We start from the raw sequence: 12611 nt of genomic DNA, 5'->3' as shown, positions 1-12611 counted from the left end.
GAAACACAGAAAATTAAATATGGCCATCTTGCTGTGCCTGAACACCAAGGTCTAATGATGCATGTGCTTTCAAGTTAATGTCAGTCAACCCGTCTGTTTATAAGAAACTGAGATATGCTGTCATAGCTGCAGGAGCCCCTGGTCTTGTACAGAAGGGCAAATGGGGACACTCTCAGGACAGAAAGTCATCTATCCGTCAGCATTTCTGCTCATTGTTCATACATTCGACACTGTTGCTTGTGTTGATGGAACATTGTGCTGAGTCCTCTCCTGTCATCGGGTGGAGGAACATCAGGCCATAAGTGTCATTAGCAGAAAAGAAGATGTGGAATTCGATTACTGGAAAGAAAACCTCAAAGAAAAGAAAATGAATAAAACCAATCACCATGGCCATATATAAATAATACATTTAGACAGGTCTCAAAATTCCCAGATCATGCCCATTTTCGACAAACTGTTTCATATTATGTGTATAAATACCTTAAAGCTGCAGTCTGCAACTCTTTTTCAAGCATAATGCCTGGAACTGTCCGGGGATTCTGAAAGTAGTACATTAAATACCCCAATACAAAAAAAAATGAGTTCTCTAGGTCCCCTATATGTCCCGCAAGGTCCCTCCAAAGCCAGCAGGTTTGTTTACAAAATTGCAGACCGGACCGGTAAAAGGTAACCAATCAGGTTTACGAGCTGGGCTCTGCTGCCTGTCAATCACCGATTGTGCACGCGCGATACAAGGTAGGCTCGTCCCCACGCTTATTTATCTAGACTATTGAACTTCATTACGGGCTAGTCTACTTACTGTGTCTTCCATGATCGCAAATGACAGGTGAGTTGATGAATGAGGAGTCGTGTAGGCGCATCTGGCGTGCACGTAGACGTGCACGAGTTCTCATGTGTTTTGAAGGGGCGGGACAGGAAGTTGAATAACTTTTTATTTTTCGGTTAAAAAATAAGCATTTCTTGCATTTTGCGACTACGGAGGTCACCGTTTTCAACTTCAAGCGTTCTGATAGATCATGTAAACTCTTAAAATGCCAAAAAGTAGGACTTTACGTATGACAACAACAAATCTTGCAGACTGCAGCTTTAATAATCGTTCAAGCTGCCATTCTCATGTACCCATTTTTCAGTTGTCTCAACTTTAAAATATCATTCCAAACATCTAAGTTATCAAACTTTATGAAGTGATTCAATGAGCAAAGGGCAAAAAAAGTTATCTTTAGACTTATAAATGAGTAGGTTGGTGTGTCCAAACCTCTGACGGGCACCGTGTATATTTCTCATATGTCTCCGATGGGAGGAAAAAAAATAAAAAATCACTTTACTCTCAGTCACTTCCAATCGATCACACTGGTCCTGTCTAAGAACTATGCTGTCTTAAGATGTGTTATTAAAGGTTAACAACTGGAACAATATCAGTGAACTGATTTTCATTTGCATCCGAAGGATCATCACGTTCTCCAAGTATTTCTAGAAGTGCTAATAAACTCCTCTGTGTATGTATTTTTGCTTTGATTCTCTTTTAGTTCAAAATACTCCCTGAGTCAAATATTTTATGTGTCTTCATCTTTAAAGTCTTGGTTTAAAGTTCCATGCGCTTAACTGATATTTAAAAAAAAAATAAAAAATTTCCATAATGAAAATCTGGGTTTTCATTTTACAGAGCATCTATGCATGTTTGCTCAAGGTCATTGAGGATATGAACTTTTCTTTTGAAGTTATGTTCAAATTGACTGAGGTTGGTTCAGCGTGTTGATGCGCTGCCTGATCTGCAGACCCCTTGAGAACCTAGAGCAGTCATCTTCCAGATTGCTGCAGGCATTTTAATAAAAACCTTCCAAAATGAAACCACAACCACATTCATGAATAAGCACAGAAATGGAGAGGAGGAAGCACATAAAACCAGCAGAAGTAACTTCCTTCTGGATTGATCCAATACGTTATACAAACAGTTCTTTGCAAATGGGATAAAATGCAGTGCCAGTGTGCACACAATTGAAATAAGGAAAATCTACAACATGGGTAGGACAACTATAAATGCAATGGATGAGGGACATATGTTCCCACAAGGTTTACCAGTTGGACAGAAGAAACTTTCCATTCAAAATATATGCAGTGAAATATATACTGTAGTGACTACATGAATCTATTACTTGAAAAGAGTAAAATTTCTGACTTTTCTAAGCTCACTTGGCAAGATGGTGATGCCAGCACCTTTATTTGGATTTCAACCAATTTCATTTTGACATCAGATAAGAATAAACAAGGCTCATTAGTATCACTCTAATTAGATCTCTGCCATGGCTCGGTAATTAGCTAAAAAAAAAAACACTTCTTAGATCTCCCAAGTTACTTCAAAAGAAAGTCTTTCTCAATTAGAATTCACTATCCTGTTTAATTTTGCCTTTGTTTACCCTTTCAGAGTTACAGTCTCCATATATAGTGGTTGACAGTTTGCATCCGCAAGATTTCCATATTTTCACACCCCCTAACGAGAGGTTCTCTGACCTTTTTTTTCTCCTCTTTTTTCTTTTTTTCTGAACAGAATGGCACAGTTTGAAAAGGCACAACACGCAACTACAAACTTCATGATACGAGTTTTATTTTTGGCGAACGTACCACTCAAAGGTACAACCTTGCAAAGGTTCTCAAATATTTAAATCACTGTCTGTGGCATCTTCTTTTTGTAGATGTTATTTTTGAGAGCAACTCCAGTCTTCTGTATCATTAAAGGCATCATTCCGTTTTTCTTTGTTTGGTTGAGGTAGATGTAGTCGACTCACCCGGTTTCATGTCAATCTATATGCGATAATACTAATAATATTAAGTAGAAGTAATAAAGTATTGAGGTTTTCAGCAGAGCCATATTGTGTTAAAGGTAAGATCAGGGCTTAGTTAAAAAAAGATATAAGGTTTCATTCTTATTAGGGGACTGCACCCTATGTCAGAAGTCTTCAACAGGGGGTCCGCGACCCCCAGGGGGTCCGCGGAGGTATTGCAGGGGGGGGGGGGGGGGTCGCGAAATCTTTGGTTGATTAGACGATTTTTTTCTTTTTTTTTTTTTTTTTTCTTTTTTTTTTCAAACTGTTTTTTCTCACAAATTGTGTGCAAACGTGTGCCATCCACAGATGGTTATAGGATTCATTGTCCCATCTACATGCATGTTTAAAGTTAAAATCTGTGGATTATTTGAATAGCTTAGTATTGAATGTACAATAACAGAGTAGCTATGTTTATACACCGCACTAGGCCCCGTTAAATATAAAACACAATTGTATGCCATATAAACAGTAGGGGGGTCCCTGCTCCAACTCTCCATCAGTTTGGGGGTCCCTGGCTGAAAAACGTTGAAGACCCCTGCCCTATGTAATAGAATTTTATGCATTTAGTTTTAAGAAATTGAAGTTTTCTGTACTTGACTTTGAGAACACAGTAATTTAACACATACCTTAATCACGTATTCATATAAAACAGGTGCCAACCAACGACATTAAGGTTGCTTTCCTAATGTTGTAGTAGTACAGGGTGTGGAGGTGGGACCTTTGGGGGGCTTCAGCGTCGGTGACAGTGGTTCTTTTGGGTATTGGGTTGGAGATTAAGATCTCCTTTTATTAGGATTGTTTTGAGTCATAATGTGGATGCTGAATCAGACTGATCAAAAGCGTACGGCGAAGCCCAGTATGATGATGCATGGAATCTGAAAAGTGCCAAACTATTTTGGTGACAAAGACAACTTAAATAAACAGCATTTGTGCTGCAAAGTGCTGCTAATACTTACTGTTTCTACTATCGAAACTGAGTGTCATGTGAAGCGCAAATAAAAATAGTGACCTGCTGTATTAATGGAGAATTATTCTGTCACTCAAGTCTATGCCTTGCCATAGACATGTCGTGGTTTTCAGATGTTCCTCCCAGGGCATACACAGTGAACCTGTCACAGAATGAATATTTTGAAAGGGCCCTTTTGAATATGAGGTGTGCAGCATTTTTTAAGAGGAGTGGAGCACATCACTCAGTGACACATCCACCAAAGTGGAGGGTTTCATGGCTTGACATTTGTCAGCAGGCCATTTTGTTATTTCTCTCCTTTGGAGAGCTGCGATTAAGGCAAACAGTAAGACTTGGCATGCCACGATGAGTGGTCAGTGTATTTTTCCAATAAGGGCGTTTATGCCCTTTTTAGACCTTTATCTTGACAGATCTAACAGCCGTTTTTCTATGTGTCGGAACCTTGACTGACAACCTCTTTTGTGCTTAAGTGGGAACACACAACCAAATGCTTCCAACACACATATTTTACAGCCACTTGTTGTTCCCTCCCAGTGAAGAAACTCACTGTTTCAGCGACACATAAAATATAGCAAGGAATCAGAATACCATGGATTATGGCCATTGTGGGTCCTAATGAGGCAAATCATCCTTTCTGGGGTGCAGGTTTAGAGTGGGGTTTGAACTGAGGTTGGGTTAAGGGTTAGGGTCAGGGTCAGGGTCAGGCTGTACACAATGAACAGAAATCTGTGCAATGTTCTAATGAGAATGGCTGTGCAATAGCTACATACTCAGACTCCATCATTAACTATTCTACTAAATTGTGTGGGGTTAGGTTCAAGAGTACGAGCATATTAAATGTCTCACTGCTTTGTCAGCGATACCGAGTGGTAGGTTTTGTCTGGCAATGTCACGTCCATGGACTCGTGTTAGGTTTTATGTTTTAGGTGTTCAGTTCATGTCCAGGTTTTGAGTTTCAGTCTTGTCATTTGTTTTTCCCCCTCAATCTGGTCATTGATTCATTCACATCATTAGTTTATTCACTGTACCAGTTAGTCATTGTCACCAGCTGCACTCACTCTCCAATCACTCCCAGCCCTCTATTTAGTCTCTTGTCTCTCCTGTCTGTTTGTCGGATCTTGTTCGTCACCGGCCCTGCATGCCATGCCACAACCTGTTCAGTCCTGAGCTAAGTATTTATTTGTTCCATTGTTATTTTTGCCTTGATTAAATCAACCTTTCTTCTGAAGTCCGCATCCGTGTCCTTCCCTAAACCGCACCCTGACAGGCAAGGTGGGTAGAGGGTGTGCTAATATTTTAGTATGGTGATCGTGAGGAAGATTTATTCAAGTTTTAACTAAGAGTGTTCAGATTACTGACTGCTTGAAGAAAGTCTTTGTTTTCTCATGTTATAGAATAAATATTAGTAAGAGAAGACATTTTGATTTGACAGCGGCTGCTTTATCATTCGGTGAGATGTGCATCATGTCACTCTTTTAAACCCAAGCAGCCTCTTCTTGGTTTGGCTTTAGAAATATAGTTTTTTGTGGTACAAAATAAGTTGTTTTCTATGAAATCAAAATTGGAATGGAATAAAAATGACAACAAAACACCAATTTAACACAAAATTGTGCTGAGGAAATAGATTCAAAGCATTCTCTATGGCCTATATTTTTTTTTATTGAAATTTTTATCTATTTTTTTATTTTTTTTGGGTGAAACTACAAAGCCCACTGCTGCATATAAAAACTAACCAAATTCACAATTTTACCTGTCTAACCTTAAGAGTAAGCATTTCTAAATGGCTTGGGAGATGCTGAAATACAGTTAAAGGGCTTTCAGCTATTATATTACACACTATGTTTGGTGAAAAATCTGAATCATATTACATACAAGTTACAGAAAAAATTTGTTTTTTAGATCATTCGTGATGAGAGAAATAATGATGCCATTCAAGCTTTAGGCACAGGTCTCAAAGGTGATAGGTGTTGAGACAATCAAGCAAATGAACTAGAGCTAAATAAAAGCAGAAAATCTGATCACAGAAACTCATAGACATAACATTACAATGCTTAATTGGACTTATTTTCACCCCTGTCTATTTAATAATGGATGTGAAAAGTACCAACACTCCCAAGCGCCACTGGGTAATCATTTATAGGTCTTTATTATTTGTTGGGTCCAATTAAGATGCCCCCATTCTGTGTTGGGAAGCTGAATTAGGAAAAGGGCATACATGAGAGAGACAAAAATCTGTGAAATAATTAAATCTAAAAAGGAAATTGGGTAGCAGCAAGCTGTCATTAGGGAAATCTTGAATGAAATGCAAAAAAAAGTTCATACATCAATGGATTAATCCAAAATTCAAGCAAATACTTGGACTCTACGTTCATTTCACATCTCGCTGATATATATCAGTGAAACCAGAGACAAATTTAAAAAATAAATTAATAATCATTTGCACATTTTGTGTCTTTGTATTGTTTTTAGTTTGATTTATAAATAAACTGTTATTACCCGCTACCCTGACTTGGATAAAGAATGGAACACATATGAATGAATAAACTGTAAATGGACAGAAACATCCCTAAGCACTGTCCGATTTGAACCTGCTCCAAAGGTACATTATTTAACTCAAATTTTCTCAAATTTTTTTTTGCTTCCAAGAAGCTACTTTTCTTATAATGTTTGAGGTGGTTTTGAGCAGTAGTTCTCTCCAGCCTGCATCATTTAGTCGCTTTGTTACTTGCAGCCTGTCACAAATACACATAATTTGCTCCCATTTCTTTGATGCTGTAGTTGCAACTACGGTAAATACCGAGGATAGCACAGTTAACAGACTGTATTTTTGTACTCAAAAGATGATTCCAAAAGATCTGTGAGCTGAATACTTGCCATTTTTAAGGATGGTGAAGAGTAACTTGAAAAATGGAGGACATAAGAAGAGAAAAAAAAAACTATCTAGTACTAAAAACCGATATGTATAAAAAGAAATTAAAAAAAAATCAAAATCAAGCAAAGACCTGACACAGGAGCTGAGAGATGCATCTGGACCTTCAGCTGATCCATCTGCTGTTGGCCCAAGCCTCATCAGAAATGGGCTCCATGGAAGGGTTGCTGTCAAGAAGCCGTTCTTAAGGAAGGGAAACAGGGAGAAAAGGCTGAGCTGTGCCAAAGGACACAAGAAGTGGACTGAAAATCAGTGGCAGCAGGTCTGATGGAGGGATGAATCCTCCCCAGAGCCCGGACCTCAACATTATTGAAGCAGTGTGGGATCATGTTGGCAGAGAACGGAACAAAAGGCTGCCCACATCCAAGAAGAGCTTTGAGATGTCCTTCAAGAAGCCTGGAGTGAAGATATAGACTTTCAAGCTTGTTACAATTGTACAAACTCTTTTTTGCCTTTTATACAGCATTCACATTTATCTTTGCACATTTAGTTAATTACCGCACCCGTTTCCTGTTATGTTTCGTGATATGTATAAAATGAGGAGTGACTCAAAACTCTCACATAGTACTGTAGATATTTAATTATCTCATCATTTTATTAAAATTTTACATAAATCCACCATCTTCTACATTGTCAGTGTTACATACATAATTTACATAATTTGATACCACATAATCTTCAATAGAGTAAGTGCAGACATGAACTTAAAACGGATACAGACTTCCTAGTGTTTAATATCGTTAATAATCTTAACTAATTTAACGTTGGCTTGTGGCTTTATCATTTTGGTGAAATGTTTTAAAAATAACTGCCTAATGTTCAACCAATTTATTCAGTGCAATAAAAGTCCAAGAACTGACTGAAAGGATAACAGACGCTCTGTATGACAAAGTAATTTGCAACTGCCACTGACAACACGCCAGTGTCTGAAGCTACGTGCACTGTAGCATGAGTGTTATTAATGTATTAGGTGCCAGCAGGGAACACGGGAGTGTTCGTTGTGGCTTGTGACTTGCTTTCTAAAGCAACTCTGCTGTCAGAACAATGTTGGCAAGAGCTTGGGGTCTAATGAAACCGTCAAAATGCTAACAGGTCTAGTACACTGTTTAGACCGCGAGGCGGAAATGTTATGTTCTCCAGTTAAACATGAACACATGAGTCCTCCCAAACCAAAGAAGAGGATCTTTACTCGAGGTGAGACTTTTACTATGAATATTTTACTAAGTCAGCTCAGTCATCTTCAGTTGAAGACACGGGGGAAATAATTACTTTAATTTGCAGGTGCAACATGTGCTTTCCAAATCCAAAAGCAAAGGAAATGGCAATAAACATTTACTGCCATCATATTTTGTGGTATGATTTTGACATTTTAAAAGGGGCTATCAGCCAAGGAGCCTTACAGCTATTTTAACGCCGTAACTGTGGATCCGTGTAATCATTTCTTTATGCTCCATATTCTCTGCATTCACTTGAAAAACCATACATTTAGGTTCAAGTTAGCGTGACTTTTGCTACATATACACAAGTTAATTGACTATACTTTTCACAGAGAGCCTATGATTTTCCTTTCTGCACATGGCTCGACAACATGGTGCAAATCAATAATGCATTATTTATTTTCTTTGCCTCTAATTCAACTGGGATGATGCGTCAATAAAGAACTGCTGATTGCAGTAATTGGGGCAACTATTTGCCTTGATTTGTCCTTTATTCAACAAATGTCAAACAGAGACACATTTCTAGTCTTTTTTCCCCTCTACCCCTACATTGATGCCAGGAATGAATTGTTTCTAATAACATGCCATCTGTGCAATTTCAGAATAGTAACATCTTATCAAATAGGTTGGAAATCAATCACCCTGTAATAATATAAACTCAATATCTTTACTCACTTTCCCGAAAAGATTGTTTTTAGATTCATCAGCTTAGCCAGCCAATGTCAGAACAAGAACAAGTCCAGATACTGAAATGGCATGAGTTAGTAAGTTGGATTACAGAGCTGATTGTATAACGTTGTCTGTGTATGTCAGAGTGTGACACTTACTTGTGTTTCTCAAAATGTCGAAGATGAGCTGGCTCCGAACACCACAGCAGCAGTGCAGTTGATAATGTCAATCTGTCGCCGGATTGTGACTGTAGGCTGACTTTTGTCATTAGCTGGACAACTTTCATGAAGGGCACCATTTAATCATACCATTAAGTGAACTGGTTTTAATTGAATTACCTCCTCCGACAAGTCCTTCGTGGGCTTCTCCTGAGGAAAAATGATGAGTGAATTATAAATCTGCATGTAAAGGAAGGTCCTGTGGTAATATCACTTTTCATTTTTAAGTCTTTGAGATAATGAGCTTAGGTTTAAGAGCAAAGAGCCAGACAGTAGGGAGTGACAGTATTGAAAATGGCTGATGAACTCCAGGGATACAACTTCTTAAATCCTCATCACTTTTATGTCAGAACTTAACTCATACTTTAGGTACATGTAAGCACAGAAGCAGAGACACTTAAATGGCACATTAGCAATTTATCACACTTCTCTTCATTAAACTAACTGAAGTTTTAAATAAGGAACGACAGCTCCATAGGGAAGTGGGGCTCTATGGTGGAAAAGACTCCAACTTTACACGTCATATATAGGAAAAGTTTTAGCTGTAATTAATTTCAACATTTAATTGCATATTTGTTTACGGGACGTTTGACATTATAAGAAAAGAATAATGTAAGATGAAGCCCACCATTTCCCCATGTTACCGGTCTATCTATCTTCCCCACCCATGCATATGGCTTTACGTACTATAGATTATTTTAGAGTCACCATATAAATACCCTCCATGCATAGTCTGTTTTAATTGTTTGATCTGAATTAGGTTTTAATCAAGTGGAAAGAAAAATGTAATGCACAGAGGCACATCATCCCTCTATCAAATCAGCAAGTGCAAAATTAATCCATGTGTAAAATGCAGGATCACTACTCAAACGGACAATATAATCTGTTACTAAATGGAAACTTTAAACTTCCCAAGAGCATCTGTCTCATTTTATAAACAGATGTTTTCTTTAATCCTCCTTTTTCTTTTTAAATCCCGGTTGCTGAATTGTGCCCAGTGTTTTACTGCTCCTTACTGCTCCTGTCGCCTGATGAACGCCATATTTTGCATTATTTACATTAATTACAAGATTAGTTTTCAGTATTTCAATACGCTTGCTTTACTCTTAAAGATGCCACACCAACAGGATCATTTTACAACACCACCTACGTTGGAAATGATATGTGATTGTCCCATTTAAAAGGTTAGGGTTAGGGTGACAGTCACGAATACCAAGAACTTTCACAAACTTTTTTAAAGATTAAATTGAATTATTTTCTGTTTCTTTTAATCACTGACACTGAGGCAAAGGAAAATGTCTTCTTTCTATTATCATTCTTTCTAAACAGTAAGTCCTTGCCAAGATGTCAAGAAACCGCAGACTATTGTGCTTGCCTCAGTTATCTGCCTGAGAGTGTTTAAAGTGTCACACGCAACATTTGCTGCCAGTGACATGGCGCTCATCTGGGAAACGCATTTCTTCTCTCAACCTTAACCGGCGACGGTTGTTATTCTGTTTAACACCAGAAGAGAGGCAGCATCAACATGAACATTCAAAAACTCACAGGAACGTACCTATGTTAATGAGGCAACTTGAGTTTATTCGATAGAGACCACTAATGAGACTTGGATTGGCAGAGGGGATTGTTATGCGTTTGAAATGCTAATTAAATTTAGAAGCGAAATTACAGTTTGGTCACATGACAATACTGAGATAGTACAGTGAAGAACCCACTAATATAAATCCAGTCACAAGAGATGGGATAAATTAAAGAACAACAACTAAATGAAAACTTTTTTTTTGTTTTTTTCCTAGTATGGGATGGGGATTTGTGAATGATTGAAAAGCAGGGACATGGTTTACATCGGTGGCAGATAAGCCTCTTGGAAAGAGAACGGACCTTAAGTTCAAAATGAGTGGTGAGCCACCAAAAAATCCTTTGTATTTATATTGCTTTGGGAAGATTATTTTTGAGATCACCACAGTTCTATTTCGGTTTCTGGGAGTGCTAGAATGGATGCATGACATTCATGTGTTCCTTCCTTTGTGTCTGCTTGTGATGATGTAGACATATGTTGCCTCCATAAACAGTTTATTTTATTTTCCATTTATTAATAAAACTGTGTGTTTGTATTTTCACTATTGCTGGAAGCTGTAAAATACTTAATGTTTGAGCATAAAAGATAAATGTGTCAGCATGTTTGCTCTGTATTCTTTAACTGGATGCTGAATAGTTTTATCAACCACCTGCCAGTCAAATAAAAGTTAGTTGAGCTATGAACCATCTGTCGACAACTGTTTTTGCTCTGTGTTTTATTTCATTAAATATTTAATGTTCTGCTGTTCTTTTGTAGTTTCTTTTTTGTAAGTCTGTTGTTACATTCTCTAAGTAGTAGTAGAATGGGAAAGCAGAGATTACGACTACACAATGTAAGTCGTTTTACAAAAAACACAAGTATTGCTTTAAGTTCTCATTACACTGACAGCCTGGTGCTATTTGCCACTGCAAATGAACAGATTTCCTGAGAAAACATACTTCAGAGAGGCTGAGCTCACCCTGAAAAGCTCAGTCTGCTCTGAATTCAATTCAGGAAAACATTGCTATAAATGTAGAATGGATATAAACCCTTAAAGGATAAGACCGGTTTTTTGACATTGGGCCCTTGATTTCACATTATAACATGATGTTCTACTCACCCCTGCTTGTTGTTGGTCATTTGGAGCTGTTCCGAAGATATTCGCGAGGCGTCCGGCTGCTCTCTTGAGATATTCGGCCATGAAACGGTTTCCTATGGGCAAGCTTATACAGGTACAAACTATGCTGTTTATAATTTATTAATTACTCTACACCAGCACTGATAACGTGGAGGTGCGTCGCTTACTTAAAAAAATCCGGGTTACTAATTTTGAATTTTAGCCGAATGAATAAATAGGCAGCAGGTCTGTGGGCTGCCTGTGGCAGTAGCACGACGATGACGTCAGTAACACCCACTTTACGACAAAAAAATCAAAATTACAATAACCCGGATTTTTTTAAGTAAGCGACGCACCTCCACGTTATCAGTGCTAGTGTAGAGTAATTAATAAATCATAAACAGCATAGTTTGTGCCTGTATGAGCTTGCCCATAGGAAACCGTTTCATGGCCGAATATCTCAAGAGAGCAGCCAGACGCCTCGCGAATATCTTCGGAACAGCTCCAAATGACAAACAACAAGCAGGGGTGAGTAGAACATCATGCTATAATGTGAAATCAAGGGCCCAATGTCAAAAAACTGGTCTTATCCTTTAAGCCAAAGATTAATCATTAACATTTTTGTTTTCCATTAAATTGAAAACTCTGAATTACTTATCAGCAAATCTCATGACAGAAAGTATTTTGCTACAGGTGTCCACAGTAAAAACGTCTCAATTTCAAAATAAAATGCTGAATTGTACTATGACTGTGTTAGTTTAGTAATTGCCCTGCAACTAATGAGCTAACGTTTTGCCATGATGTGGACGTTCTGGCTACACGATTGACATCTTGCTACATCTGTCACACTGACATTGACATCTCTGTTCATAAACATGTACAAATAGGACACTGTTAAAGGGATAATCCGGAGTAAAATGCACTTTAGATCAATTTACGGGATGTTGGGAGTACATACGTTGAGTTGACATCAAAATCATGTCATTCGGATGTGTTTTGAGAATTTTGATTTGACCGTTTTTAGCCAAAAGTCGTTAGCCTGGAAGTGAAGGGGGCAAATCATGTCACCGCTACAAAACGCTATTTTTATACCTCTTCTACAGCTCCAAACAAC

The sequence above is a fragment of the Odontesthes bonariensis genome, chromosome 20, assembly GCF_027942865.1.
Source record: "Odontesthes bonariensis isolate fOdoBon6 chromosome 20, fOdoBon6.hap1, whole genome shotgun sequence".
Taxonomy (NCBI): Eukaryota; Metazoa; Chordata; class Actinopteri; order Atheriniformes; family Atherinopsidae; genus Odontesthes; species Odontesthes bonariensis.
Note: the sequence above shows the minus strand (reverse complement) of the source record.